This window comes from Oryctolagus cuniculus, chromosome 10 (assembly GCF_051225735.1).
Source record: "Oryctolagus cuniculus isolate XC-2025 breed Fujian yellow rabbit chromosome 10, ASM5122573v1, whole genome shotgun sequence".
In the NCBI taxonomy this organism is placed as follows: domain Eukaryota; kingdom Metazoa; phylum Chordata; class Mammalia; order Lagomorpha; family Leporidae; genus Oryctolagus; species Oryctolagus cuniculus.
In genome coordinates, this window is record NC_142876.1 from 84,568,631 (window position 1) to 84,593,482 (window position 24,852).

General features: G+C 42.0%; 1 protein-coding gene across 19 annotated transcripts in view; it reads right to left on the reverse strand.

Annotated features, from left to right (window-relative positions):
* SLC25A26 (solute carrier family 25 member 26) overlaps window positions 1-24,852 on the reverse strand; it is a 156,680-nt gene that overhangs the window by 40,006 nt on the left and 91,822 nt on the right. For 2 of the 19 annotated variants that reach the window (XR_016214230.1, XR_016214229.1), the window contains one exon: window positions 12,752-12,906. The exons of the other annotated variants lie outside the window; for them this stretch is intronic. The gene's annotated coding sequence lies outside the window, so the exon portion shown is untranslated. The remainder of the gene's footprint in view (window positions 1-12,751; window positions 12,907-24,852) is intronic. 19 annotated transcript variants of the gene reach the window in all.

Here is a 24,852-nt window from a genome sequence, read left to right on the forward strand (position 1 = left end):
CAATGCGGACGGCGCATCGTGCTGATCCGAAGCCAGGAGCCAGGTACTTATCCTGGTCTCCCATGGGGTGCAGGGCCCAAGCACTTGGGCCATCCTCCACTGCACTCCCTGGCCACAGCAGAGAGCTGGCCTGGAAGAGGGGCAACCGGGACAGAATCCGGCGCCCCGACCGGGATTAGAACCCGGTGTGCCGGCACCGCAGGCAGCGGATTAGCCTAGTGAGCCGTGGTGCCGGCTACACTTTTTTATTTTTTAAAGATTTATTTTATTTATTTGAAAGGCAGAGTTATTTAGAGAGGGTGAGACAGCGAGAGAGAGAATCTTCCATCTACTGGTTCATTCCCCAAATGGCAGCAACGTCCAGGGCTGGCCCAGGTGAAAACCAGGAGCCAGCAGCTTCTTTCCAGTTTCCCATGTGGGCGCAAAGGCCCAAGCACCCGGGCCGTCCTCTGCTGCTTTCCCAGGCTCATCAGCAGGAAGCTGGATCGGAAGCAGAGCAGCCAGGACTGGAACCAGCACCGATATGAGATGCCGGTGCAGCAGGCAGCAGCTTAACCTACGATGTCACAACACCGGCTCCCCTAGCATATATTTTTTTAATCCATCTGAAATTTCTTTCTCTGACCCAGACAGTTCTTTGGCTCCTGATCCCTTGTTCAACTATCCACTCAGTAGCTACACTTACCTTTCTCGCAGGAAGCTCAAAGAAACTAAGTTTCTTCCACACTCTGTCTCAGGTCTAACACCCCAGCTGCAAAGCCTGTGTTCCTACTGTGTTCCCAAAGCTGGAACAGCTCTGCAGGGATGTTCCACACACAGCCTCCCTGTCCTTGTCAACTAGTTAACTACCTTTCACAGCCGGCAGTCCTGCCTTCAGGAGAACCAGATTTGGTGGCCTGCTCAGATATTCTCGTAACATCCGTTTCACCCACCACGCTGTGAGTAAGGCAAGAGCGATGGGCAGGGTCCTTACTTAGCTTGTTAACTGATGTTTCTCCCATACACAGCATCTTCTATATACGTAAAACTAAGTGCAGGTCTGTAAACGAATCCATGAATTATCAACCTATCCAGCCATCCAGCCACCCACCAACCATGAAACCTCATTTATCTGACCAACAGGACAGCTCTGCATCACCTCACCTTTCCTGAGAATTTTTATCTTTTATCCTAGTGATCTTTTTTGAGTTGAAAACACGCCTTTAGGCTCCCACAAACGGTGACTGTATAAATACTCTGGAAGAAATGCTTGTACTCAAACTGGAAACATCAAGATAAGGCAGTGGGTTGAGGCAATACTACAGCATATAGAAAACGATAAAACTGAGATGAAAGGGAAAGTGGGAAGCAAATTAGTAAAATGAGTAGTGATACACAGTGAAGAAAGCACTCAAGTCGGACCAGCATTTTCATAAATTTCTCATAAATGGACATTAACGTTTAGGATATCTGGTCTTGTGGACACGACCTTGTACACTAAGGTTTGGGGTCAACTCGGCACAGAAAAGATCGAAGCAACAGGCAGACCTGTGAGGCTTCCAAGGGCCCTGCCTTTAAGATGTTCTCAAGTTGCTGCCTGAAAGGAACACGGAAGAGTGACCTACAGCGGCCTGTCTGCCCGCCTGTGGGCTTTATCTCATTTTAGGCGTATCCTTAATAAACACTCAGACACGTTTGTTGTAATGCAGCAAGTTCCCATGTGTGAAGTGTACCAGCACATGCCCTGGCACAGTGGGTGTGACAGATTTAAATGCAGGGTTTGCTACCTCAAAACCACACACATGCCTTTCTTGGGAAAGCTAACAAATCAGACAAATGCTTTCTGTCTTTCCACGCAAGCAGTTCTCACCACACCTCACTGAAGAGCACACGACTCTGATCCCTTTAGAACCTCCCAGTGGAGTCCAGTTTTACACGGGTTAGGATACATAGATCTGTAGATAAGTTACAAGGCCATAGCGCACCACTCCATTGTTGCAGGACTTTCTGACCAACATTAACACAACTAAAAAGAGGAAAAAAACGGACAAAGTTTGAGTGAGCGGTCAGGAATCAGGGGTCTGTGGATGTTATTAACGAGCCCAATGAATGTGAGGCCTTAATAATGATCTGCCCTTTGCTATTTCTGCCACCTGTTGTTTTTCTTTTAAGATTTTATTTATTTATTTATTTGAAAGGCAAAATTACAGAGGGGGAGAGAGAGGCAGAGAGAAAGGTCTTCCATCCTCTAGTACAATACTCAAATGGCACAATGACTGGGGCTGGGCCAGGCTGAACTCAAGAGCCAGGAGCTTCTTCTGGGTCTCCAATGTGGTTGCAGGGGCCCAAGGACTTGGGCCATCTTCCACTGCTTTCCCAGGTACATCAGCAGGGAAGTGGATCAGAAGTGGAACAGCCCAGAGTTGAACCAGAGCTCATGGGATGCCAGCACTACAGAAGCTTAACTCACTAGGCAATAGCACCAGTCCCCTGCCACCTATTCTGATAAAGAGTAGTCAATGCCAGTGCATCCTAGAGCAAGAAAGGGAAAAAGGAGAAATTTCCACACAAAATGTCTATGAATGTATGGGTAAAAGCATAGAAGCCACTGAGCAAAACCAAAGACTGGGGCCGGCACTGTGGCATACTAGGTTAAGCCTCCACCCGCATTGCCAGTCAGTTCATGTCTTGGCTGCTCCTCTTCAGATCCAGCTCTCTGCTAATGGCCTGGGAAGCCAGTGGAGGATGGCCCTACACCCACGTGGGAGACCCGGAGGAAGCTCCTGGCTCCTGGCTTTGGGTAGCCCGGATACAGCTATTGTGGCCATTTGGGGAGTGGACCAGCAGGTAGAGGACCTCTTTCTCTGTCTCTCCCTTTCTCTGTGACTCTGCCTCTCAAGTAAATAAATGAATCTTTAAAGAGAGAGAGAAACTAGGGAATGATCGCCTCGATGTAGCTAAATTACTTACACAGCTAAACCAGAGTCATGAAACCCCCATATCAGTCACTTACCGAGACAATGGTTCCATCTTTGGGAATCCTGTGTTCCAACACAGATGGAGCATCCCTAATCCTAAATCTGAAATGTTCCGAAATACCAAGCTTTTAAAGTGTTACTTGGTGCTCATAAAGTGTTAGATTTTGGAGCATTTTGGATTTCCAATTTTCAGCTTAGAGATACTAAACCAGTATAATATATGCAAATAAATCAAGACATGACACATTCCAAAATCTGAAACACTTTTGGATCCAAGCATTGTACATAGGGAATACTCAACCTGTATTTGATTTCAAAGACTTAGTAAGCATTTCGATCATTCCCTGTGCCCACACCATTTTCTAAACAGTTCTAATCACACCAAGTACGAATGACGCAAACTGAGAACAGCTTTCTTTGTAAGCAGTCAACAGACTTTGAGTCTTTGAGGGTTCAAAGTCGTTAAGGATGTGATTTTCAAATTTCCATGCAAAAAGAACCTGGAGACATGTGACCATTTTTCCATACCATTCAAAAAAGGTGAAACATTTTTCATACAGTTATAATCAACTACATAGGATATACAAGAAGTCCCCCACTTTAAGAATTCACTTGAGCTCAGCCTTTGACCTCACTGCACCCAGAAATCAAGATTTGTTACAGGCAGCTCCACTGGAGACAGTCAGGAAAATGTGGCCAGGGGTCTCAGTCTTGCTGTATTTGATCCAACTGCCACAGTCTGATCTGGAAACACAGCTTCAAAAAGTACCTCCAGGGTTTCCATCAGCTTGAGAAGGACAGAGATCGTCCTTCAGTGAATTATCTAAGACATCTACCCAATAAATAACCGGGAAAGCTCTCTGTACATTAAAAAAATTAACTTCAAAAAATTTCTGAAATAAACATATGAGTTGAAAAGAAGTTGCTGAGGCCAGTGCTGTAGCACAGCAGGTAAAGCTTCCACATGCAATGCCAGCATCTCTTACAGGCACTAGTTGGTGTCCCAGCTTCTCCATCTCTGGTAAGGGCCTCTGGAAAGTGGCAGAAGATGGTGCAAGTGCTTGGGCCCCTGTCACCCATGCGGGAGACCTGGATGCACCTCCTGGATCCTGACTTCAACCTGGCTCAGTCCTGGCCATTGCAGCCACATGGGAAGTGAGTCAGCAAATGGATAGATTTCTCTTTCTCTTTGTCTCCCTTTATATGTAACTTTGACTTTTAAATAAATACATCTTTTAAAAAAATTACTTGAAAAGAAGTTGTTAAAAGGGTCAACTGATCAGGAGACAGAATAATTGTTTTTATTAAGTAACAATATTTTAGGAATATTGGGATATGCTAGGGTCTCTAGGTCTTGGTGTACTGTTCTATTACACAGAGTTGTGTTTCCTCAGTTATACAAAATAGTATTTCTCACACTGGATGCTACAGTTTGAAGATAAGCCAAAATAGAATTTTTGCTAAAGATATGTGAAACAAAAAGTTTCTAACAAAATTAATGCATGCATGTCTTTTCTGAGAGCATAAATTGTTTCAACCACTTTGGACAAGAGTTCGGTAAGTTCTAGTAAACTAAATGCATATCTTAACCTATGACACAGGAATTCTGTCCTCATGTAAAAACCCAAGAGAAAGAAGGCCCTAAACTAAAAACAAAACAAAAAACTACATACAAGAATATTCATAACAGTTTTATTCACAATTACCACAAACTTCCAACAACTCAGATTTCCCTTAACAGGACAACCAATAAATATATTGTGGTATAATCACATAATGAAATACTATAAACAATTAAAACTGCTACACATACAACATGCCTGAATCTCAGAATGAAAGAATAAATACTGTTTAATTCTATTTATTGGAAGACCAGACAGATAAATGAACCTATGGTATTGAAAGACAAAATACTAATTAAATCTCAGGGAGAGGGGCTGTGAACATGAAATGGGAAGGGACCCAAGAGAGCCTCCTGGGTGATGAAGAAATTCTGTATCTTGATGAGCACTGTGTTTCCAGGGACACATAGATATGTGCAAATGCATGGAGCCGTACACTTAAGGCCAGTGCCCTATAGAATACACAACTGTCAGGAAAAAAAAATCAGTCAGGATATTCCATAAAAGAAGAGAAAGAAAGGACAGTAGAATGGGAAATGACAGATCTGTCTGTATAAAAATGTAAAACTTACGTGTGGAACATGTAAGTCCTACAGAAATTAAAAGTGAACGAACACAACTAAGTACACATGTACATGTACATGATAAAAGAACTGACTTCCCAAGTATATACCTCACCATCTAAGTACATTGACATACACACAATAAGTATAGTTCAGACACAAAATTAACAAGGATGTCAACTGGCAAACCTGTGAGTGTAAAGAAATGCAACACTGTGGCCTGAATCCTGAGCAGTCACTCAGCCAAGTGGACCAAGTCAGTCTGTCCTGCAAACGGGCCTCAGATCACAGTCAGTCAGCAGTCCTCCTACTCTCCCATATGGAAATGCTCATTTCTCTTGTGACCAATAAGAAAAGGTTTTACCTACCTAGTGGGAGATGGCATTTTTCTGGGTGTGATTACAAGGCTGAGGTAGGATTTCTCTGTTCTTTCCAGTGAAAGCTGATCAAAATCTATTCATGCAGGGCCCCAAGTTGCAGATGGGCTTGAGTACTGAACCCTCAAACTCTGCACTCTGTGGGAACCCTTGCCCTGCCCCCAATCCTTGCAAGTACCTGGCAGAGCAACATGGAAATGACTGAATGAAAGGGCGAGACCTCCAGGTGGGCTATGGCGATACATCACTCTCAGCCTTTAACACTGTGTACGGCCTCAGTTGTTTCCTTCTCACCAGTTTTACAGCTTCCACCTCCGCCATAGTTGAAATCGTCCCACGTGTTCAGCATCTTCCTGGAGGTGCTGTGATCCTTTCTTCTTCCTCTCCTCCTCCTTCCCCACATCCTCTCCTCCTCCTCTTCCTCTTTTTTAAAGATTTTTTTATTTACTTGAAAGTCAGAGTTACAGAAAGAGAGATCTTTCATCTGTTGGTTCATTCTCCACATGGCCCTACCAGTCAGGGCTGGGCAATACCAAAACCAGGAGCCTGGAACTCCATCCAAGTCTTCCATGTGGGTGCAGGGGCCCTAGTATTTGGGCCATCTTCCACTTTTTGTCCCAGGCACAAGAGCAGGGAGCTAGGTCAGATATGGAGCAGACAGGACATGAACCAGTACCCACATGGGATGCCACTGTAACAACACCAGCCCCTCTATGACCCTTTCTAATTCAGCTCACTGGTATGCCTCACCTCTGTGATGAGCATGAGAAAAGAACAGTGACTTCACGTATTATCTGGCTAGTTATCCCTATGGTGCCATATATCCTAGGAGAAAGGTTATTTCAGAAAACACTGTGACATAAATAAAAGTGAAAAAAAAAAACAACATACCAGAACTCAGGGGATATAGCTCATCAGTGCTTAGAGGAGAAGGTATATATTTATGTATTCATATGAGAAAAAAGAAAGGCCTACGTAGCAAATAACTAAGCTTACAAGCTAAGAAGCTAGAAAGGGAACGAAAAAGTAAACCCAAAATGGTTGGAAAAATGAAAAACTTACAGGAAAAAATCCTTGAATATTAGCAAGCTGAATCTAGAAATATATATAAAATTATAAAAAATAAAAAAAATCATGAGTAAGATTTATGGAAGGGGAGGGGATGATGTTTGGTGAAGCAGTTAAGATATCTCTTGGGACACCATCAGAGTGTCTGGGTTAGGTTCTCTGCTTTGCATCTGCTTCCAGCTTCCTGCAACCCACATGGGAGACTCGATTGTGTTCCATGTTCTTGCCTTGGACATGGCCCAGTCCTGACTATTACAGGCATTTAGGGAGAGAACCAGTAGATGGGAAGATGTCTTCCTGCTTGTGTGTGTACCTGATTTTCAAATAAACAAAAATTTTAAAAAGTTATCATAGGATGGGGCTGGTACTGTGGCACAGCAGGTTAAAGCCCTGGCCTGCAGCACCGGTATCCCATATGGGCACTCGCTCAAGTCCTGGCTGTTCCACTTCCAATCCAGCTCCCTGCTAATGCACCTGGGAAAGCAGCAGACAATGGTCCAAGACCTTGGGCTCCTGTACCCACATGGGAGACCCAGATGAAGCTCCTGGCTTTGGATCAGCTCAGCCATTTGGGGAATGAACCAGCAGATGGACGATCTCTCTCTCTCTCTCTCTCTCTCTCTCTCTCTCTCTCTCTCTCTGTAACTCTTTCAAATAAATAACTAAATCTTTACAAAAACAAGTTATCCTAGGAATACAAAGTTGCTTCATCATTCTAAAGTCAATTTAATTTGCCAATCAAATAAAATCAAAATAGTTTTGATTTTAGAATGATGAAAAACCATATGACCACTGAAATAGAATAAAAGAAAAACCATATTACTAGTAAGCTAGTAATAGTAGAGACTTTTTCAACTGCATAAATGATATGTGTAAGAGTTCTACAACTGAGGCTGGCACTGTGGTGCAGTGGGAAAAGTCACCGCCTATGATGCTGACGCCCTATACAGACACTGGTACTTGTGGCAGCTGCTCTGCTTCTTATCCAGCTCCCTGCTAATGGCCTGGGAAAAGCAGCAGAGGATGCCCAAGTACTTGTGGGAGATTTGGATGGAGCTCCTGGCTTCAGCCTGGCACAGCCCTGGCTGTTGTGGCCGTCTGGGGAGTGAACCAGTGATCTCTTGATCTCTCTCTTTCTTTCTCCCCTTTCCTCTCTCCCTAACTCTTTCAAATAATAAATCTTAAAAAAAATGTTTTTAATCAGCTAACATAGTATTTAATGGCAAAAGATTGTGTGTCTTTCCCAAAACTGAGCAACAATATCCACTGGTTATCACTTCTCTTCAGCATTTTATTGGAAGTCCCAGTCAGTATAGTAAAGCAAGAAAAACATGTAACAAGAATGCATAACAGAATGCAAAAGCAGAAAATTAAAAGGCAAAATCAAGTTTTGACAAGGACACAGAGCAACCAGAACTCTCTCATACAGCTGACAGGAGTGTAATATGATACTATCACTTTGGAAAACAGTTTGGCAGTTTCTTTAAAAGTTACACCATAAGGCCTAGGAATTCCACTCCTGGTTATCTACCCCTCCTCCCGCAAAATTAAAAACAAATATCCAAAAAGTTACATAATAACCTTTTAATTCCACATTTCTAAGAACTTCTCAAAATTTTTTCTTATTTTGAGAGGCCAAAACACAAAGAGAGAGAAAGAGACAGATCTCCCTTCCACTGGATCACTCCCTGTATGTTAAGTAGGGGGCTGAACACAGGCAGGAGGAACACAACCACTTGGGCCATCAATACTGTGTTAGCAGGATGCTAGAGTCAGGAGCCAGAGCCAGGAATCGAACACAGGTCCCCAGACAGGGGATGCAGGCAATATTAACTGCATCTTTCTTTTTTTTTTTTAATTTATTTTATTTATATGAAAGGCAGAGATACAGAGAGAGGTAGAGAGGCAGAGAGAGAGAGGTCTTCCATCCACTGGTTCACTCGCAAATGGCCACAATGGCCGCAACAACTGGGGTTGGGCCAGGCTGAAGCCAGGAGCCAGGAGCTTCTTCTGGGACTCCCATGTAGGTGCAGGAGCCCAAGCACTTGGGCCTTCCTCGGCTGACCTCTCAGGCACATCAGCAGGAAGTTGGACTGGAAGCACAGCAGCCGGGATCTGTAGTAGTACCCACATGGGACGCCAGAGCTTTAATCCGCTGTGCCACAGCACCAGTCCCCTCCTAACTGCATCTTAGCAGCTAAGCCAAATGTCTGCCAAGAATTTCCTGAAGTCCCTGTGTATTTTTACCAGTGAATACTACTCAACAACAAAAAGCAATGAAATACAGACACAGGGAAAAAATGCTTGAAATCACAAAACATTATGCTGAATAAAGGAAAGCAGACACTAAAGAGGACATACTATATGATTTATTTGTTTCAAATTCTCTAGAGTACACAACCAAATCTAAAGGGCTAGACAGCTGGTTGGCTGGAGCTGGGACTAGATCTGGAGATCTAACAGTTCAGGGGCACAGAGAACATTTCCAGTGCTGATGAAAATGTCCTATATTGGGAACGGGCAAGCTGTAAGCTACAGGCTGGCTGCCTGCTGCAGTAAATAAAGTTCTACTGGAACACAGCCCTGCCAATGCACTTAGGTGTTGCTGCTGGATGCTTTTCCACTACAAAGGCAAAGCGGAGCAGTTGCAATGGGATTCTAGGGCCCACAAAATCTAAAATATTTACCATCTGATCCAGATGTTGACACCTGTTCCACACTTGTATCTCTATCTTAACTGAAGTGATGAGGCTACAAGGCTAGATAAGTATGTCAAAACAAACTAAACTGTTCACTATAAATGGCACAATTTCTTGCCTGTAAAATAACATCTCAATAAAACTGATTTAAAAGGAACAAGTGCTTTGAAGAGAAAAAATGATGGTGTAAATATAAAACATTTGCTCCAGAAGTTTTAGAAAACCAAACAAAAATGATGACATAAAAGAATCCGGAAGGAGCCACCCTGGCATGAAAACACCCTGAGCTGAAGGCAGCAGAGTTCCTGAAATCCTGAGCTGTCTGCAAGCACAGACTCCCAAAAGAACTCAATGGTCAGAACAGCCCAGGCCGAGAACAGTTCTAATGATCTCTTCCTGGAGCAGCCTACATCATACCCAACCAAACACGGGCACAAAACAGTGTCTCCCATTTACTCTCTAAGGGCTAATTACCATTCCAAAAGGTCTTTTGTTTCTCCACAGCCTTTCCCTCCCTCTCCATTCTAAGAAGTCACTTGTTCTCTGCAAAGATCCACATGCCCTTTTAAAGATGGTCAAATTCTAACCAAGTCACGTTCCTTTGTGAGCTGTTATATATTTGTACAAAACCATCTCCCTCTCATCAGTTTCCCTCTGTAAGTCTCCAAACCCAGAAGCTAAGTAACAAGAAAAGCAAAGGAAAGCAAAAGGAAAACACACACACACACACATACACACAGAAAATCTGGGCTTATAAATGAAATTTAATCCTTTTTATTACTGTAAAGTTGATAGGGAAAATGTAGTTGTAAGTTAGTCGAAGACTATTAAAGGCAAGAAACTCAATTTTTTTTAAAGACTGGAGTTATTTTTTACTTATTTGTTTAATTTGAAAGGCAAAGAAACAAATCTGCAATTCATTCACCAAATGCCTCCAACTACTCACACTGGGCTAGGCTGAAGTCAGGAGCTTTGAACTCAATCCTGGTCTCCCAGGTGTGCAGCAGGGACCAAAGTACTTAAGACATCCTCTGCAGCCTCTCAGGGTGTGCATCACAAGGAAGCTGGGCTCCGGAGCAGAGCTGAGCCTTGAGCCCAGGCACTCCAATATGGAATGTGGGTGCCCTGAGGGGCATCTCAACCACTAGGCCACACTCCTACTCCAATACATTCAATTTCAGTATGGCCTCTCCTAACTCAATTCCTCTCATCACCCTTCCCAGCGCCTCCAACTCCCTCCTCCACTACCTACTGCGGGAACAGACGCAGGAACACAGCCTGCTGCCTCATGCTGCTCCAGCACACACAGCGATAATGCACAATCTCCATTCATGCCTAAGCCTAATGCTCAAAGCAGCTATCTTACTACATCCTGACTTCAAAACTTCTGTTTTCAACAGGAACCTCTGTTAAGAAATGAGTTTTAAAACTGTATTTCATTGTTTTGAAATTATCATTTTGGTGCAATATAAGCCATAATAAACCCCACCCCCCAAAAAAGGCTTGGGAAGTTTGTTCCTGTTTAATCATAAAACTTGAATAGAAATGCACTATGAAAAACTTGCAGAAAATTACTTATCAATATGTGGTTTCTGATCATCAGCAGTACCTCATGTAAGGTACTGATGGAACAGACATAAGCCTTAGCCATTCTCCTTGTCCAAAAGTCAGATGAACACTGCAATTTATTCCTTGCCCTTGAGTCTCACACCCTATTGCCTTCATACCCCACCCCCCACACTGGCCACCTGAAAGACTAGTTCCAGGAATTCCCCTCCACCTGCTGTCTCCTCCTCCACCCCCATCCATAGCCATCCTAAAATGGCTTGGGGTCGGGCCTTCTGCCACGTGTTCCATCCGGTGTATGGCAGCAGTTGGTCACCCACCACTACCAATTTATTTTCTCTGAATAAATTCGGTCTGGCTGTAAATTTGTACACTGCCTCCTCTCTATTCTGCGCCTCTTTTCCTAACATTTGTGGTGGCCTGTGTGAGGAGGCACCAATCTGCAACTCTTTTCCTAACAGGTACGAAGAGTGAAAAACTCCAAACAGTAACTGCTGAATTATCTTGAACACTGAGTGCTGAGGTATAAACTGCCTCGGAAGTTAAAGTCATGGCGTATGTATAAAACTTCAAATTCTAAGTCAACATTCATTTGCCCAAGCTTATTTGTTATTAAAACCACATGTTGGCACTGAATCATTTTATGGTTCATTTGAGACAAACATGCAGAAAATTGTGGGAAACAAATAGAGCCCAAGAAGTCTGTTCAAGGCAAGATACTCAATCCCGACACAACCTCAGTTACGAGCCTAAGCCGAAAAGTCTATCTGTGGTTGAAAAGAGGTTTATTTTAATAAGTAAACGCTACTGCTGCTGTAATGAGATGAGACAGCACCAACCACTAACCGAGTTTAATTTTTATCCCAGAAATTGGAAAACACAGATCCTATTACTGTTCAATAAGAAAATACATGTCTAAAACTTTTTAAATGGTATCTTCAATTATTTAAATTTTGCAGGGTAAACAGTGTTCTAATTATCTGAATCCTACTGCAGGTATGAAACTAATGAAATAATTTCCACACAAAGGACTTCTTCCTTGAAAGACACTTTGTTATACCCTAAAGGCAAAAATCAGAATCATCTACTACCCCACCAATAACTACCTTCAAAGTTCATTTCAGATAACCTCACGATACTTGTAAAGCAAGTCTGTTATATGGTTTGAATGTAACCTCCAAAGTTAGGTGCCAGAAGCTTGGCTGGCAATGAAGTAGTGTCAGCAAGCGGGGTCTGATCGGCAGCGCTTCGCGCATGGAGGTATAGCTCTCACCGATGCTCAACGCCATCCTCTCAGGGGAGGGTCCCTGAGAAAGCTCAGCTTCCTCTTTGCTTTCTCGTGCACTCTCACCCTCTCTTGCCCCTCCACCTTCTACCGTGGATGATGCAGCAAGAAGGTTCTTGCAAGCTGCCAGGCCCTTGAACATCATAGCTCCAGAACGGAGAGAAACAATATTCCTGTTCAGCACAAACTGCCCCGTCTGTGGTATTCAAAACCGACCACGTCAAAGCTCCCCTGATAACCTGGGATTCCAAATAGCATAGCACAGTTAAAATACGACAAATAGCAATGAAATAGGCAGGGAGCTAAGGAACAAGCAAGCGTAATAAAATTCCGTAAGAAAAAAACCTTTTTTTTTTTTAATTTAATCCCAACGTTTCTACTATCCAAAAATAGCACTCTGCTTCATCTTTCCTTCCCTCTAATTACTCTACAAAAGTACTTCCAAAAGTAAATGGAAAAATGAAACTGAAACCTAAGTTTGTTTTGGTGCAAAAAATTCTAAAATCCATGAACTTTTTAAACATCCCTTAATAAAGATGATTTCAAAATTTTTAAAAATTTGTGATTTAAGTTTTATTTATGTGAAAGGTAGAGAGAAAGAGAAGAGATCTCACCTGCTGGTTCACTCTCCAAATGCCTGCAACAGCAGTGACTGGGCCAGGCTCAAGTCAGGAGCCAGGAAATCAATCTGGGTCTCCCACATGGGTGGCAGGCACCCAACCAACTGAGCCATCATCTGCTGCCTCCCTTTCTGGACCTGAGCAGGAAGCTAGAATCAGAAGCAGAGCCAAGACTCAAACCCAGGTACTCTAACATGGAATGCAAGCATCACCAGCAGCATCTTTTAATATCTGTCCAGATTTCAAAGTTTTTAATGCACAAGTGAGCTTATCTTTTAATTCTACTTATACATGAACTGTTTGTTTTTGGAAAGACAGAAAGACAAAGTTGCCATTTGCTGGCCTGGCTGGGCCCAAGTCATGGACTCATCTCAGACCGCCTACATGGGTGGCAGGAACCCACCGACTTGGCCCCATCACTTGCTGCCTCCAAGGGTGTGCAAGGCAGGAAGCTGGAATGAGGAGCTGGAGCCCAGTACCAAATCCAGGTACTCTAAATGGAATGTGGACAAACATCTGCCCCTTCCACAAACTTTCTGAAGTTCCTGTGTATCTACCCTGTCTCCCAGTCACGGGACACAGAAACCTTTGAAGGACCTCTATGATTTTTTAAGCAAGAAAAAGACACAAATCCCTATACTAAGTCAAGTCTCAACGTGGAAGGACTAACCAACAAACTAGCAGCATTTCACACAGTGCAGAGAGAGTGGGAGGCAGCTGTGAGTGTGGCACTGGACCTGAACCAAGAGGCACAGATGCTTAGAACACACTCAGAGGTAAGCACAGCATCTTAAGTGGAGAGAACGGTAGACACTCGGGGCATGCATCAAGATCACCTGGAGAGCGTGTCCAAGTGCAGATTCCGGGTCCTGTCCCCAGATTGACAATTTTGGCAGAGCCTGAGAATTTGTACTTAATCTCCAGTTCCTAGGTAATGCTGACACTCTTGGTCCAGGGACCACACCTGGAGAACCACTGGTACAAGCAGATGCGCAAAGCCTGTTTGGAGAATCCAAATAAGCTTCCTGGGCATAGAGTACAGGCTGGTGTTCATTTAAAGTAAGTTTCCTTCTCGCCCCACCCCGAAAATGTTGTCCTAACATTTTTTTTTGTTTGTTTAAGGTGGGCTACACTCACCTTAAGGATCATGGCTGCTGGGATACAAATGACCAATATTAACATATAAAAGAATTAAAGGCCCCAGAAACACAGGTAACAGAACTAAAAATAGAATAAAAGGAACATATCAAATGAAAACTTCTAAACAGCAATGGAACAATCAAGAAAGTACAGGAAAAAAATCTACAAATCTGATAAGAGGTTAATATCAAGAAAATAAGTAACTTTAAAAATGGGCAAAGGATCTGAACAACTTGTCACAGAAGATCACATATGACAGCAAGTATATGAAAACGTGTTCAACACCACTAATTATCATAAAAATGCAACTCAAAACCAAAATGAGGTGGTACCTCATACCTGTTAGGATAGCCATAATCACAAAGACAAAAGATAACTATAGGTAGCAAGGATTCAGATAAAAGGAAACCAGCACAATGCTGGCGGGAATGTGTGTGAATTAGTAGAAAATGTAGAAATGGAGGTTCTTCAAAAATAGGATTACCATGTGATTCACCAAACCCACTTCTGGGTATATCTCCAAAAGAAATAAATGAACTCAACATATCAAGGCAATGCTTGCACTCCCATATTCACTATAGCATTATTCACAACAGCCAAGATATAAAATCAACCTAACAACACATAAACGGAAGACAGACCATGTGGTCTACATATACTAAGGAATAATATTCAGTCTCAGAAAAGAAAAGCATCCTATCCTTTGTGACAGCATGGATGAAACCAGAGGACATTACATTAAGTGAAGTAATACAGTCACAGAAATACAGAAACTATATAATATCACCTACATGGGGAATCAAGAAAGTCAAATTCACAGAAGCAAGCAGTAGAATGGTGTTTTGCATGTGGCTTGGGGTGGGAATAAGAGATGTTTGGACAGGTCATCAAAGAAGGAGGTACCTTTCTCTGAAGGGAGGACAGAACTTCCACTTTGACTATGACCTTGTCTAAATATGATCAGAGTCGGCGAACTCAAAAGGCCTCCATAGCCTTGGCAGCTCATGACAAGAGCCTAGGGTGATTACTGATGCCATAAACAAGAGTGTCAATTTGTTAAGTCAACAACAGGAGTCACTGTGCACTCACTCCTCATGTAGGATCTCTGTCCTTAATGTGCTGTACATTGTGATTTAATGCTATAACTAGTACTCAAACCGTATTTTACACTTTGTGTTTCTGTGTGGGTGCTTTACTTAATATATGCTAAATTGAAAGCTTTACTTAATATATGCTAAATTGATCTTCTGTATATAAAGATAATTGAAAATGAATCTTGATATGAATGGAAGGGGAGAGGAAGAGGGAGCGGGAGAGGGGAGGGTTGCAGGTGGCAGGGAGTTATGGGGGGGAAAAGCCATTGTAATCCATAAGCTGTGCTTTGGAAATTTATATTCATTAAATAAAAGTTAAAAAAAAAGAGATGTTTGCAAAGAGATGTTGGTCATGAATCTTTTTGGTTTTTATTTTATTTTATTTTTTTACTTGAGACAAACACAAAGAGAGCACTAATGGAATGGCTCACCTGCCAAACACCTGGAAGAGCCCCAGTTTGGAGCTGAAGCTAGAACTCAATGCAAGTCTACCATGTGGGTGTCAGGAATCCAGTTACTGGGGCCACCACTGTTGCTTCCAGGGTCTACATTAACTAGAAGTTAGAGTCAGGGACTCTTATGTGGGTCATGGGCACCTTAACCAATTTCTTAACCACTAGGCCAAATACTGGCCCTGGCCTTAAACTTGTTAACCCTTGTATTATAAGGCATTCTAAAACATGGTGACTGTAGTAATAACAATGAATCAAATTTTTGGCTATCACTGAGTACATTTTAAGTATTTTCATCACAGAAAATGGTTAAGTGTGTGAGGTGATGCATGCTAACTAGCTTAATTTAGCCATTCTACAACGGAGACATCTCAAAACATCATTCAGTGCCAATAAATATTTGCAATTTTGATTATTAAAATAATTATTTTCAACTTTAAAAAAAATTAGAGGGGCTGGCAAATTTTATTCTGGTTATTGTTTTAGTCCATTCAGTCTGCTATACTAAAACACCATAAACTGGGCGACTCATAAGCAACAGGCAAGATCAAGACACTGGCAGATTCGGTGTCTGGTTAGGCTCCCTGATTCACAGACAGCTGTCCTCTCACTGTGACCTCATACTGGAAGCAAATGAAGGTCTCTCCCAGGCCTCCTCCATGACCTATTCACCTCCTCAAATTGGTACCTCCTAACACTATCACTCTGGGGGTTAGGATTTTAACATATGAATTCTGAGGGGGATACAAATATTCAGACCTATCAACTATTTAAAATTTAACAATTTAGGGTGTGGGTGTTGTAACACAGTGGGTTGTGCCATTACTTGGGATGCCTGCTTCCTGTATCAGAGTACCATTAAGTCCTACCATGTCACACTTCCAGTGTAGCTTCTTGCTGATGCTCCTGAGAGCCAACAGACAGTAGTCAAAGAGCTTGGGACTCTGCTGCCCACAGGGGAGTGCAGGGCTCCTGGCTGTTGCCTGCCCCAGTCTTGGCTATTGTAGGCATTTGGGTAGAAAAATTGGTGAGTGGAATATCTTGCTGTATTTCTCTGCCTTTCAAGTAGCCCAAAAAGTTGTTCTTAAATAGGGCAATTCAGGGCATTTTTTTTTAACTTTTATTTAATGAATATAAATTTCCAAAGTACAATTTATGGATTACAATGGCTTCCCCCACATACCGTCCCTCCCACCCACTACCCTCCCCTTTCCCACTCCCTCTCCCCTTCCATTCACATCAGGATTCATTTGAAATTATCTTATTATACAGAAGATCAGCTTAGTATACATTAAGTAAGGATTTCAACAGTTTGCTCCCACACAGAAACATAAAGTGAAAAATAATAGATGATTTTTTTTAAATGTCATGTTTAATCCCAGTGAGAGTCAAGTTGGGAGTTGATAATTTCTTTTTTTTCTTTTTTCTTTTTTTTTTTAACAGAGGATCAGTTTAGTATACATTAAGTAAAGATTTCAACAGTTTGCACCCCCATAGAAACACAAAGTGAAATATATTGTTTGGGTACTCGTTATAGCATTAAATCTCAATACACAGCACATTAGGGACAGAGATCCTACATGAGGAGTAAGTGCACAGTGACTCCTGTTGTTGACTTTACCAATTGACACTCCTGTCTATGGCATCAGTAATCTCCCTATGCTCCAGTCATGAGTTTCCAAGGCTATGGAAGCCCTCTGAGTTCTCCGATTCTTATCTTGTTTAGACAAGGTCATAGTCAAAGTGGAGGTTCTCTCCTCCCTTCAGAGAAAGGTACCTCCTTCTTTGATGACCTGTTCTTTCCACTGGGATCTCACTCACAGAGATCTTTTGCCAGAGTGTCTTGGCTTTCCATGCCTGAAATACTCTCATGGGCTTTTCAGCCAGATCCGAATGCCTTTAGGGCTGATTCTGAGGCCAGAGTGCTATTTAGGACATCTGCCATTCTATGAGTCTGCTGAGTATCTCACTTCCCATGTTGAATCACTCTCCCCTTTATTTATTCCATCGGTTAGTGTTAGCAGGTACTAGACTTGTTTATGTGCTCCCTTTGACTCTTAGTCCTTTCATTATGATCAATTGTGAACTGAAATTGATCACTTGGAATAGTGAGATGGCATTGGTACATGCCACCTTGATGGGATTGAATTGGAATCCCCTGGTATGTTTTTAACTTTACCATTTGGGGCAAGTCAGCTTGAGCATGTCCCAAAGTATACATCTCTTCCCTCTCTTATTCCCACTCTTATGTTTAACAGGGATCCCATTTCAGTTAATTTTTAACACTTAAGAATAACTGTGTATTAATTACAGAATTAAACCAGTCATATTACGTAGAACAGACAAAAAAACTACTAAGAGGGATAATGTATTAAGTTGTTCATTAACAGTCAGGGCTATGCTGATCAAGTCACCGTTTCCCATAGTGTCCATTTCACTTCAGCAGGTTTCCTTTTTGGTGTTCCGTCAGTTGTCACCGATCAGGGAGAACATATGGTAATTGTCCCTTTGGGATTGGCTTATTTCACTCAGCATGATGTGTTCCAGATTCCTCCATTTTGTTGCAAATGACTGGATTTCGTTGTTTCTTACTGCGGTATAGTATTCTAAAGAGTACATATCCCATAATTTCTTTATCCAGTCTACCGTTGATGGGCATTTAGGTTGGTTCCAGGTCTTAGCTATTGTGAATTGAGCTGCAATAAACATTAGGCTGCAGACCGCTTTTTTGTTTGCCAATTTAAATTCCTTTGGGTAAATTCCAAGGAGTGGGATGGCTGGGTCGAACTGTAGGGTTATATTCAGGTTTCTGAGGAATCTCCAGACTGTCTTCCATAGTGGCTTGACCAGTTTGCATTCCCACCAACAGTGGGTTAGTGTCCCTTTTTCCCCACATCCTCGCCAGCATCTGTTGTTGGTAGATTTCTGAATGTGAGCCATTCTAACCGGGGTGAGGTGAAACCTCATTGCGGTTTTGATTTGCATTTCCCTGATTGCTAATGACCTTGAACATTTTTTCATGTGTCTGTTGGCCATTTGGATTTCCTCTTTTGAAAAATGTCTATTGAGGTCCTTGGCCCATCTCTTAAGTGGGTTGTTGGTTTTGTTTTTGTGGAGTTTCTTGATCTCTTTGTAGATTCTGGTTATTAACCCTTTATCTGTTGCATAGTTTGCAGATATTTTTTCCCATTCTGTCGGTTGTCTCTTCACTCTCCTGACTGTTTCTTTTGCAGTACAGAAACTTCTCAATTTGATGCAATCCCAATAGTTGATTTTGGCTTTGACTGCCTGTGCCTCCCGGGTCTTTTCCAGAAACTCTTTGCCTGTGCCAATATCTTGAAGGGTTTCTCCAATGTTCTCTAGTAACTTGATGGTGTCAGGTCATAGATTTAGGTCTTTAATCCATGTTGAGTGGATTTTTGTGTAAGGTGTAAGGTAGGGGTCTTGCTTGCTTCATGCTTCTGCACGTGGAAATCCAGTTTTCCCAGCACCATTTATTGAATAGACTGTCCTTGCTCCAGGAATTGGTTTTAGATCCTTGATCAAATATAAGTTGGCTGTAGATGTTTGGGTTGATTTCTGGTGTTTCAATTCTGTTCCATTGGTCTATCCATCTGTTTCTGTACCAGTACCATGCTGTTTTGATTACAACTGCCCTGTAGTATGTCCTGAAATCTGGTATTGTGATGCCTCCGGCTTTGTTTTTGTTGTACAAGATTGCTTTAGCTATTCGAGGTCTCTTGTGCCTCCATATAAATTTCAGCACCAATTTTTCCAGATCTGAGAAGAAGGTCTTCAGTATCTTGATTGGTATTGCGTTGAATTTATAAATTGCTTTTGGGAGAATGGACATTTTGATGATATTGATTCTTCCAATCCATGAGCATGGAAGATTTTTCCATTTCTTGGTATCCTCTTCTATTTCTTTCTTTAAGGTTTTGTAATTTTCATCGTAGAGATCTTTAACGTCCTTGGTTAAGTTTATTCCAAGGTATTTGATTGTTTTTGTAGCTATTGTGAATGGGATTGATCTTAGAAGTTTTTCCTCAGCAATGGCATTGTCTGTGTATACAAAGGCTGATGATTTTTGTGCATTGATTTTATACCCTGCTACTTTGCCAAAATCTTCTATGAGTTCCAATAGTCTCTTAGTAGAGTTCTTTGGGTCCCCTAAATAAAGAATCATGTCATCTGCAAAGAGGGATAGTTTGAGTTCTTCCTTCCCAATTTGTATCCCTTTAATTTCTTTTTCTTGCCTAATAGCTCTGGCTAGAACCTCCAGAACTATATTGAATAGCAGTGGTGAGAGTGGACATCCCTGGCTGGTACCAGATCTCAGTGGAAATGCTTCCAACTTTTCCCCATTCAATAGGATGTTGGCTGTGGGTTTTTCATAGATTGCTTTGATTATATTGAGGAATGTTCCTTCTATACCCAATTTGCTTAGAGTTTTCATCATGAACGGGTGTTGTATTTTATCAAATGCTTTCTCGGCATCTATTGAGATAATTATATGGTTTTTCTTCTGCAGTCTGTTAATGTGGTGTATCACATTGATTGTCTTGCGCACATTGAACCATCCCTGCATACCAGGGATAAATCCCACTTGGTCTGGGTGGATGATCTTTCTGATGTGTTGTTGCATTCTATTGGCAAGAATTTTATTGAGGATTTTTCCATCTATGTTCATCAGGGATATTGGTCTGTAATTCTCTTTCAGTGCTGCATCTTTTTCCGGCTTAGGCATTAAGGTGATGCTGGCTTCATAGAAAGAATTTGGGAGGATTCCCTCTTCTTCAATTGTTCTGAATAGTTTGAGAAGAATTGGAGTTAGTTCTTCTTTAAATGTCTGGTAGAATTCAGCAGTGAATCCATCTGGTCCTGGGCTTTTCTTTGTTGGGAGGGCCTTTATTACTGTTTCAATTTCTGTCTCAGTTATGGGTCTGTTTAGGTTTTCGATGTCTTCCTGGTTCAATTTAGGTAGGTTGCATGTGTCCAGGAATCTATCCATTTCTGATAGGTTTCCCATTCAGGGCATTTTAATACAAAGTTTAACACTTTCATTAAAAAATATCTTAAATTTGCTTTTCAAGATTCAAATAGTTTTTCCTACTTCAGACCTACTACAATGGCTATAACACAAACAAAAAATAACCAATGTCAGCAAGAAATTGAAACTCCTATACATTCCTGGTAGGACTACAAGATGATGTAGTACTATGAAAAACAGTTTGGTGAAAAAAGTTACTAGGGACTGGAGTGAGAGAAGAATTAACAGTTATTGCTTAATAGTCACAGAATTTGTATTTGGAGTGACAAAATTTGGAAACATAGTAATATTGACACAACACTGTAAGTAATGCTACTTAAAAGTGGTTAATATGACAAATTTTACATTGTTTATAATTTACCACCAAAAATAAAGTTAAATTTAGCTAATTAAATTGAAAGTTAGGCTCAACCATATTAAAAACCCACTGAAGAACAAACTGCTGTCATCACTTCTTTGTTATCGGTTTAGCTGAGTCCTTAAGTCATAAAGCCATGTTTTATTAGGCCTGTTTTGTCTATAGTATTTACATCTCACAAAGAAAACCTGCTCAGCAGAAACCAGACAATAGTTTTAATCAAAATCAGCCAAACAACTATGAAAAACAGCAACAGTCACAATAATTAGCTGACTAATAAAAGACCAGGAAGGTATAAAAAAAGAGATAAATCGGATCTGATGCAAAGAGAACTTATCTTTTTTTAAAAAAAAAAAAAAACAAAAACAGGCAGCGTTAGACAGTGAGAGAGAGAGAGAGAGAGACAGAGAAAGGTCTTCCTTTCGTTGGTTCACCCCCCAAAATGGCTGCTATGGCTGGCACGCCACGCCCATCAGAAACCAGGAGCCAGGTGCCTCCTCCCGGTCTCCCATGCAGGTGCAGGGCCCAAGGACCTGGGCCATCCTCCACTGCCTTCCTGGGCCACAGCAGAGAGAGACTGGAAGAGGAGCAACCGGGACAGAATCCAGCACCCCAACCGGGACTAGAACCCGGGGTGCCAGCGCCACAGGTGGAAGATCAGCCTAGTGAGCCGCGGCGCTGGCCGACAATGTATCTTAATTCATTCTCCCCCAATCAAATGAGAAATAAAATGACTACTCAAAGTACATGAAGGTTTTTGATAGCATACTACAAACCAGCAGGACACATCATATGCTTGGAGTTAGTTCTGCCACTATTTTTTGTTTCCTTAGCCATAATATGAATTTCCATATGCATATGATCTCTCTTGATTCCAGCAACTTGCAACTTTCTATGTTTTTTATATGTAAAAAAAGGAGAACAATTCCATTAAACCCAAATTATATGATAAAGCTCCTTACATACAGGAAACATGCAATAAATGTCACACAGTAACTTTGCTACTATTTTAACTTTAGCTTTACAAACATTACCCTAACACAAGTAAGCTAACTCTTGGTTTTCCCTCCTCCTCACTGTAAGCTCCTATATAGTGAAAGTGATTCTGTCTTCACTCAGTTCCACAGCCTCTGGCACACAGCGCATGTGCCAGAGTTAAGTTAAAGTTTAGAAGTGCAGCATAAACTGGGGTGGAGGGTCACTGAAATGTATGCATCTAAAAATCTTTACATATTGAACAAATAAACTTGACCTGCTAACTTCACACCTTTTAAAATCCTAACCAGGAATTTCAGTTTGCACATTGCTGATTAAATTATATGATCATGTTACTCTTGACCACTTAGGAAAAAAATATCCAGATCCACTTGAGGAACAAAAAAACATTCTCATCCATCTGTAAATCACAGCTCCATTGTGGTAGGTGTTTGGCAGAGTGGTCAAGACACCACTTGGAATACCCATATCTCATACTGGCATGCATGGGTTTAAGTTTGAGTTCTACTCCCAATTTTAATGTCCTGCTCAGGTACACCCTGGAAGGCAAACAGTAAAGACCTGAGTGGTTGGGAACCTGCTATCCACATGGGAGATTCACACTGAGTTCCTGGCTCCTGGGTTTGGCCAGGCCCAGTCCTGGCTGTTGCAGGCATTCAGGGAGTGAACCAGCCGATGAGTGATCTCTGCCTGTCCATCTGTCTCTTTGCCTTGCAAATAAAAAAATTAAAAAAAAAAATACACAGCCACACATTAATGGAAAGAAAAAAGAAAAAAACCCTCCATTCCTTCACTTTAGACACTGCTTCTCCAAACTCCTCACAAGCCTAAGAACACCAAACGAAGTCCAGAGAACCCAACAGAGGGGTATGAACTTGTGAATTATGATTTGTGAGGAGTGGGATGGACATCGTTTGAAAGTAGCTGTGATTTTTGGAGTGGCAGTATAAATTTTAGCTCCTAGAAAATCATTAGTTGCTTAATAAAGGATACCAGGGATTCCAATACTCAAGTAAACGGGTCCCTGCCATACACATAGGAGACCAGGATTGAGTTTCCAGCTCCTGGCTTCCTCCCAGCAGCACTGTTCACTACAGGCATTTGGGGAACGAACCAGGGGATGGAAAATCTCTATTTGCCTGCCTCTCAAATTTTTTTTTTCTAAATCCCAGAATTCCAACAAGTGATACTATGTTACAAAAACTAAATATGTACTTTTTGATGAAAGTATCTTTCAAGTTTTCTAGAATTATGGAGAAAAACTCCAATGAGTCTTTCTGACACTAAAAATCATGTCATAAATCATCTTCTTGAAACTAATACATCAATACCTAACAGCTCATTTGATAAACGGGATTTCTGAAAAGTATAGGAAAATGCAAAGTTGTACATCCACCAGCAAATCACACAAGATTTTCATCCACACAGTAGTCAATCAGTTCCACTTCTAGAGAGAGAGGAAACTGGATACAAAGATTCCACAAGTTTTTTTAAGATTTATTTATTTATTTGAAAGTCAGAGTCACACAGAGACAGGAGAGACAGAGGGAGAGAGGAGAGAGGAAGAGAAAGAAAGAGAGGAGAGAGGAGAGAGGTCTTCCATCACCTGATTCACTCCCCAGTTGGCATCAATGGCCAGAGCTGCACCAATCCAAAGCCAGGAGCTTCTTCCAGGTCTCCTACATGGGAGTAGGAGCCCAAGGATTTGGGCCATCTTCTATTGCTTTCCCAGTCCACAGCAGAGAGCTGGATCAGAAGTGGAGCAGCAGGGACTTGAACCAACGCCCATATGGGATGCCTGCACTGCAGGCGGCAGCTTTACCCGCTATGCCACAGCCCCAGCCCCCGACAAGCTTTTTAAAAGTTGAAAAGTTCAACTTTTTAAAAGTTGAATACATTCAACCTCAATGGTTCTTGAGAATTCAGTCAACAATGCGGCCAATAAGCCAGTTAGCAAGTGCAGCAGCCAGGCACCATCACAGAGAAAGACACCACCCAACAGTAGCAAACACACAGCAACACAAAACAGCTAGTAGCTCAGAAGTCATCCCTCGTCTTAGACTTTAATTCTCCTCTGCAAAAGCAGAAGGAAAATATGGAAACAGAGAGGTGAACAAGACCAAGAAGCAACTTTTTAATCTTAAATATTATGCCTGTGACACTGACGTCCCTTATGAGCACTGGTTCGAGTCCCTGCTGCTGCACTTCCTACCCAACTCACTGCTAATATGCCTGGGAAAGCAGCAGATGATCCAAGTACTTGGGTCTCTGTCATCCACATGGGACACCCAGATGGATGTCCTGGCTCTGGGCTTTGGCCTGGGTGAGCCCTAGCTGTTACAGCCCCTTGGGGAGTGAACGAGTGGATGGAAGATCTCTCTCTTCCACAATCATTCTGCCCTTCAAAGAACTAATTTTTTAAAAAGAAAGAAACGGTATGTTCTCAGATTTTTTTTCTTTTATCAGAGGTCACTACAGGGGAGCCAGCGTTGTGGCACAGCGGATTGAGCCATTTGCAATGCAGGCATTCCGTATCATGGAGCGCAGGTTCCAGTTCCAGTTACTCTGCTTCCTATCCAGCTCTATGCTCATGCACTTGGGAGGCATCAGAAGATGGCCCAAGTATCTGGGACCTGTCATCCATGCGATATCCAGATGGAGTTCTGGGCTCCTGGTTTCGGCCTGGAGCGGCCCTGGCTGTGAGGATATTTGGGGAATGAACCAGAGTATGGAAGATCAGTTTTTCTCATCCTCTGTGCTACTGCATGAATAAACAAACAAACAAATCTTAAAAAACAGCATCATTGTGGTAGGCAGAACTCCAAATGGCAAGGCTCCCCAGTGTAAGTGCCTTGCACAGTGCTTACTGCTTTACTGTGGAAAGCTCTGTGAGCAGGATTCAGAAAGTCCTGAATTAGGTTACGTTAAATTGCTGGCAAAAGTAAGGGATTTTGCAGATGTAATTAAGGCCCCCATCCACTGGCTGAGTTAACCAAACAGGAGGT